Raw genomic sequence first — 6,165 nt, forward strand, 5'->3', positions numbered from 1 at the left:
AAGAACACCAAATATTAATCCAAAAATAATGTATCTAATCGTAGCTTATTAGAGCTCTGCGAGGCCCCCTTGGCGGATGAACAGGAGCTGCGGATCCATCGTGAACTGTGACTGAGATAGGCACGACATTTTCCTTCTTGCGAGCTGCTTGAGCTTCTTCGACATTAATGAATTCAGTAGCTCGCTCAATCAATAAATCAAAATTGGTTGGGCGATTACGCACTAAATATTTGAAAAAAATCGTTATCGTTGAGTCCTTGAGAGAAGGCACTTACCAAGATTTCTGTAGTAGCATTAGGGACATCAATGGCTACCTGATTAAACCTCTTAATATATGCCCAGATGCTTTCCTTGGACCCCTGTTTGATATAGAAAAGACTCCAAGGAGTTTTATGATACCTTCGGTTGCTAGAGAAATGATGCAGAAATACTTTGTGGAAATCCTTGAAATGCCGAATAGAGTATTTTGGTAATCGTTTAAACCATCTTTGGGCCACTCCACCAAGGGTGGTAAGGAACATTCGACATTTAACCCCATCAGAAAATTGCTATAACAGAGCAGCGTTCTCAAATTTAGCGAGATGATCTTCTGGATCGGTGGTCCTAGAGTACTCTCTGATATTCAGATTCTGATAGCGCTTTGGCAATAGATCATCAAGAACCCTCTAAGAGAATGGAGTAACAATTTTCTCAAGAGAACTATCACTAGTCACCATTTTCCCCTTGCGTTTTTCTTTTATTAGTGCTTCATCGGAGGATTCTTGCAGCACCGGCTTTCGTCCTCCTTGTTCCATCGGGGAGTGAAAGAATGTTCGAGGATGTCGAGTGGGAGAAACAGGAGCAGGAGTTATATAAGTCACATCATCCTCCTCCATACCTCTATTTTGCGGCGATCTGTAGTCGAGATCGCTGGATTTATCGCTATCGGTAAGGTGCCTCCAGTGTTTGCTTGTTGTTGTTGTTGTTGTTATTGTAATGCCTTTTGAATCCTAGAGTTGATGAGCAACTCCAAGTCTTCTAGGGTCAGAGTAATAGTGTTAGGCTTTCCGGCGTCCTCCATCACGTAGTCTCAGATTCAAGTGAGAGTTCCCACAGACGACACCAAATTTGATCCTGTCTGAGAGTTTGCGGGATGAAGCGTTGGGCGACGATGAGTGGTAACAAATAATGACCGTGATGCCGATGAACAGGGGAGGATCCGAGAAAACCACAGCAGATCTCACAAGAGCCTAAATGTAAAAAAGATAGACCCAAGAAAACCAAAGCGGATCAATGAAGAATACCTCACAAAAATGGACTCTGACGAGGTGCCTTCATGGATCAGTGATGACTCAGCAATCCAATGGATGATCTCCTCTTCCTGCGCACAATGAGACCAACCAACAAAGAGTTAGTGACCTAAGACCGGGGTGGAAATCTCTAGCTAGGCCCTCCCACACACAAGTCAGTTTCCGACGAGAAGAAGAAGAAGCAGTGTGGAAAAGATGAAAATTAGGGTTTGCTTCTGATGCAATGTGTATGTTTGCATACCTGGCCAGTGGAGAGGATTCCCCTTTTTATTCCACCTCATATAACCTCCACAGTCATGAGGTGGACCCCAGTTTGTTAAAATTTGTTAAGAGATAACGTAAGCCAAAACTACAATAATAGTTTAAGGAATCTTTTTCTTAGTCCAGATGTACCTATTTTGTCGTTTACCATACCTATGGAGACTTCTAGAAGCTATCTGCCACCAAATTAATTAAGCTGTCATATGATCACATATTATTATGGTTCACCTGTTACATACACTTGGTTAGTCACATAAGTTCATTCTGTATATATGAGGAATATCTTCTGTTTGTACTAGTCTCAGCCAGTATTCTATACTCGATTGGTTATTTATACCCGACCAGGACTTTACTATTATAAATATGCTAGAAATCGTGAAAGGTTGAAGACCTTTATGCTCGATCTACTTTTCATACTCGGCCGGTCTATTAAGACCGGTCGGTTACACTTTATCGACCGAGATTAACCAGTCCGGCGTATAAAAGCACTATTGCCCGGTAGCCCTTCCTTCGATCAGTCGTATGCTACTAAATGCCTCTGTGCTCGGCCGGTCTATTAAGCACGACCGATCCTAGCTTATTGACCGAGATTAACCAGTCAGGCGCATATAGGCGCTCAGGATAGCTTAATGCTAAGTGCTTCTACGTTCGATCGGTCTCTTACACTCGGCCAGTCTTTGCCTACCGAACTCATATGCTCGGCCGATCTATTGAGCACGCCCGATCCTACCTCATTGACCGAGATCAACCAGTCGGTCGTATAAAAACACTATTACCCGATAGCCCTTCCTTCAGTCAGCCGTATGCTAAGGATCGTGCGAGACTAAATGCCTCTATGCTCGGCCAGTCTACGGAACCCGACCAACCTTTGCCCGCTGAACTTATACGCTTGGCCGGTCTATTACGTTCGTTCGATCTTTGTCTGTTGTGCACAAGGTTAAGAACTTCTACGCTCGGTTGACTCTCTATACTCGGTCGGTTATTCATGCCTGACCGAGCACTCGTGTTATATCGGTCTTTGTTTACCAAACTCATTTGCTCGAGTGGCCTAAGGTTAAACTTTCTTTACACTAGGTCGATCCTTTATACCCGACCGACCATACATACTCAGTCAGTCTTTTATATTCGGTCGAGCTCCGTCTGCCGGTCTTATATGCTCCGCAGATCCACTATGCTCGACCGGTCTATGGAGCTCGATCGATCATGCTTTATCGGCTGAAGTTAATCAGTCGGGCGTATATAATCCTTCTTGCCCAGTCGACCCTCCCTTGGTCGACCTTTGCCTGCCGAACTTATATGCTCGATCAGTCTATTACGTTCGACCGATCTCTGTCTGCCATACGTGTAGCGACCCCCTTACCTGGTAAACTTTTTCTAAGCGGCCCCTCATCTCGCCCTTTTCAGCCTTCCTTGTCCTTGTTATCCCCTTTCCTTCTCCTGCAAAGGGTCCACTTATCATAACTCATATCAAGCAGTATTCCAGTTAAGGGATAAGTCAGTCAAAACTTACAGCAGTTAGGTCTTGGACAAACCCATTGGCCAACCCCATTATAGTGTGACCTTCCATCTGAGTCATCGAGTCCTCCCAAGACTCTGCTAGCAATCCCTTCAGTTGTATCTACCCACAGGCCGGAGAGGGATCCGAAGATGAGGTTACCCCTTGAACAGATGGCATGTCGAAGACTGCCAAGAATTAAAAGTGACTCTTTGACTTGCAGAACGAATTAGGCTCGGAGGAAGCTCCTGTAGGCAAGACGGTTGGATGAGGTGATGATGCTCGAGGAGTTGGGGCTATAGGGGACTAGCTCGATTGGGAAATCGTCTCCCCTTGGATTAGGCTATGGGAGGGCAGAGCGAAAGGAATCTACTCGGAAGATGGGGCCGACGTGCTTTACCTAGCCGGTGTGGATGGGGCGGAAGGCACAATGGACAAAGGCATCCACTCCACTTGGGAGATGGTTATTTAGTAGTGGTAGAGCGGCATCTCTTGTGTTTGACCCTTAGTTGTGTTTCAGGTTCGAGAGAAGGAATTTCCCCCACACTCGTTGTCATGGTTGTACCACCTGCTCGGTTGCTAGAAGCTTCTCTAGAGTGGTCGGCCGACTAATCTTCTCGCTCAGCCAAAAGGGTTTGGCCTCGTCGATTTAGTTCGACTTCCTCCAATCGTAGGATTCAGAAGCTAGAGCCTGGAACATAGTCCTCGTTGCACACAATGGAATGAACCTCAATTAGTGATAACATAAAAACTAAGTTATCAATCCTTACCAAAAGAGAAGGGAAGTGCTACTGGGGCTAGACTCAATCCGAACATATAAAGGAGGCCCTCCTGTAGTAGCTGAGGGATGTTGAATTGCAGATCGGCTAGCTTCTTCAAAGAATAAACGAATGCAAGTTCGTGGTGGTAGTCTCCTAACTTAGGAGGAGGGGAAAGGTCTGCTTGGCAATCGGTCGATCAAGACACGAAATCAGACACTTGGATAAAAAAGAAATGAGATTTCTATCCCTTATTAGACGAAGACAGTTTCTTGAAAAAAAAAACTACCTTAGGACGGGCTTAAAGCAAGACAACCCTATGCTTTGATTTCTTAGGATAATTAAAATAGTAAAAAATACGAGGGGTTAAGGGAGTATCATACAAACAAAATAGGATCATCATTTCACACATCGATTGGAAGGCATTGTAAGCAAGTTGTTGAAACAGAATATGGAAGTAGTGACTTATTTCAGATAGAAAATGGGGGAGGGGGAAGCGCAAACTAGCTTGAATTTGATCTTTGAAGAAGGCGACGTAGCCCAGCGGAGGACGGTGGGGACGGTCATGAGGGCCAAGAATGAGAATGCACAGGTTTTTAGGGATCTCCAACACTAGGTGAATCATCTCAAGGTCACAGCTATTGAAATCAGAGCAAGTGGATGTATACCAAGGAGTAAAAGTTTCTTGGACCATAGATGAACAAAGGAGAGATGCAGAAGAATAAGAAAAAGTACTTACAAGGAAGGTCACGAGAAGGGGAGCATAGTCAATAGAAATTGCCGAAGAAGAAAACTTAAGAAGACAAAACACGAATGAATTACTTCACGGATGTTTAGAGTTTTTAACAAGAGCCAGGAGATATCTTTAAAGCCTAATCATCCGATCAAAATGGCCTGCTTAGTTACAACCGTCGGATCGGAGGGAATGAATTATCATCGGTTCGTATGAAAAGACATGCATCAACTATCGCACCAGAGAAAAGGGAGTTGGTGGAACATGTTGTGCTTGCCCATAAAACTGCATTTATGATGGACAAGATAACCAAATGATTTCACTAGTGCACTCTCACTCGTATATCACCTGCGCCTTACCTTGCATATCAAGCACCTGACATGTATTTTTTTTTTTAGAAAGATAATGTTAACTGCAACATTGAGAGGCGATAAACAAAGTTGGCAGTCGATTGGGTGATCGAACGGTAGTAAGATTCGGGTTTAGTCAGTTGGTCATGAACCTCTTTCGATTAGACTTGAAGGGGAGACTTATGATATAACGCGTGATAAGTGGCCCCAAAGGTAATATGAGGTCAATAGTCAAAATGATGTGATAGTCAAACCCAAAATGATGTGACAGTCAAAGTTAGGGTGCGCACACCCAGACGGACCATTCACCTCCAAGGCTCAGCTCCCCATACTCATGGGTATGTCTTCCAGCAAAAACCCGACCGACCCCAGAGTCGATCGGACTTCGGGAGCTTAGCTCCCCACTATTCATGGGCATGACTCCCAGTAAACACCCGATTGCCCCCAAAGTAGGTCGAAGCTCCGGGGCTCATCTCCCCACTACTCATAGGTATGACTCCCAACAAGCACCCAACCGACCCCAGAGCTGGGTGGACCTATAGAACTCAGCTCTCCACTACTCATGGGCATGACTCCCAGCATACACCAGGTCGGGCCAAGATCGGACTTCCGGGACTCATTTCCCCACTCTCCACATGGGCACGACTCCCAACCTAAATTCGGTCGACTCTAAGTCGATCAGATTCCCTCTAGGAGATAGTATTGTCAAAGAATTGTAACTACATGTCAGAGAATGATAGCTACTCACTAGGGAATATTTCACTATTATGACATATACATGCAACAGAACCTAGAAGCTTAAGAGAGGGTTGTAATACATCGTCTATTACCTAACATATTCTAACATTAGACATCTCCGACGCATCATTATTACAGAGGTTATGAGAGTCAGTATAAAAATGGGTCCTCTCTGTTGGCCAAGTACGCGCACACATGCACACGCATCTACAATTTCTCGATTTTGCTATAATTCTGACTTAAGCGACGAAGTACCAGTGCCAGAGACCCCTCCCTGATTCTCGTTCTAATGCCCCAATTTGCTCTCTTTGTGGAGTGCGCAAATTTATAATTTCTAACTCTAGATCTTTTCTCCATCAACATTCCCACTTACTCACCTATATATATATATATATATATATATATATATATACACACACTTAAATGGAGCCTTAATGCAGTCTAATTAATTCAATATTCTTCCGGGCCAAATATTTTATAAAATATGATATCATGGTAGAATATTTAAATTGTCATCTAAATATTCATAATTTGATCTCAA

The sequence above is a fragment of the Zingiber officinale genome, chromosome 5A, assembly GCF_018446385.1.
Source record: "Zingiber officinale cultivar Zhangliang chromosome 5A, Zo_v1.1, whole genome shotgun sequence".
NCBI classification, from domain to species: domain Eukaryota; kingdom Viridiplantae; phylum Streptophyta; class Magnoliopsida; order Zingiberales; family Zingiberaceae; genus Zingiber; species Zingiber officinale.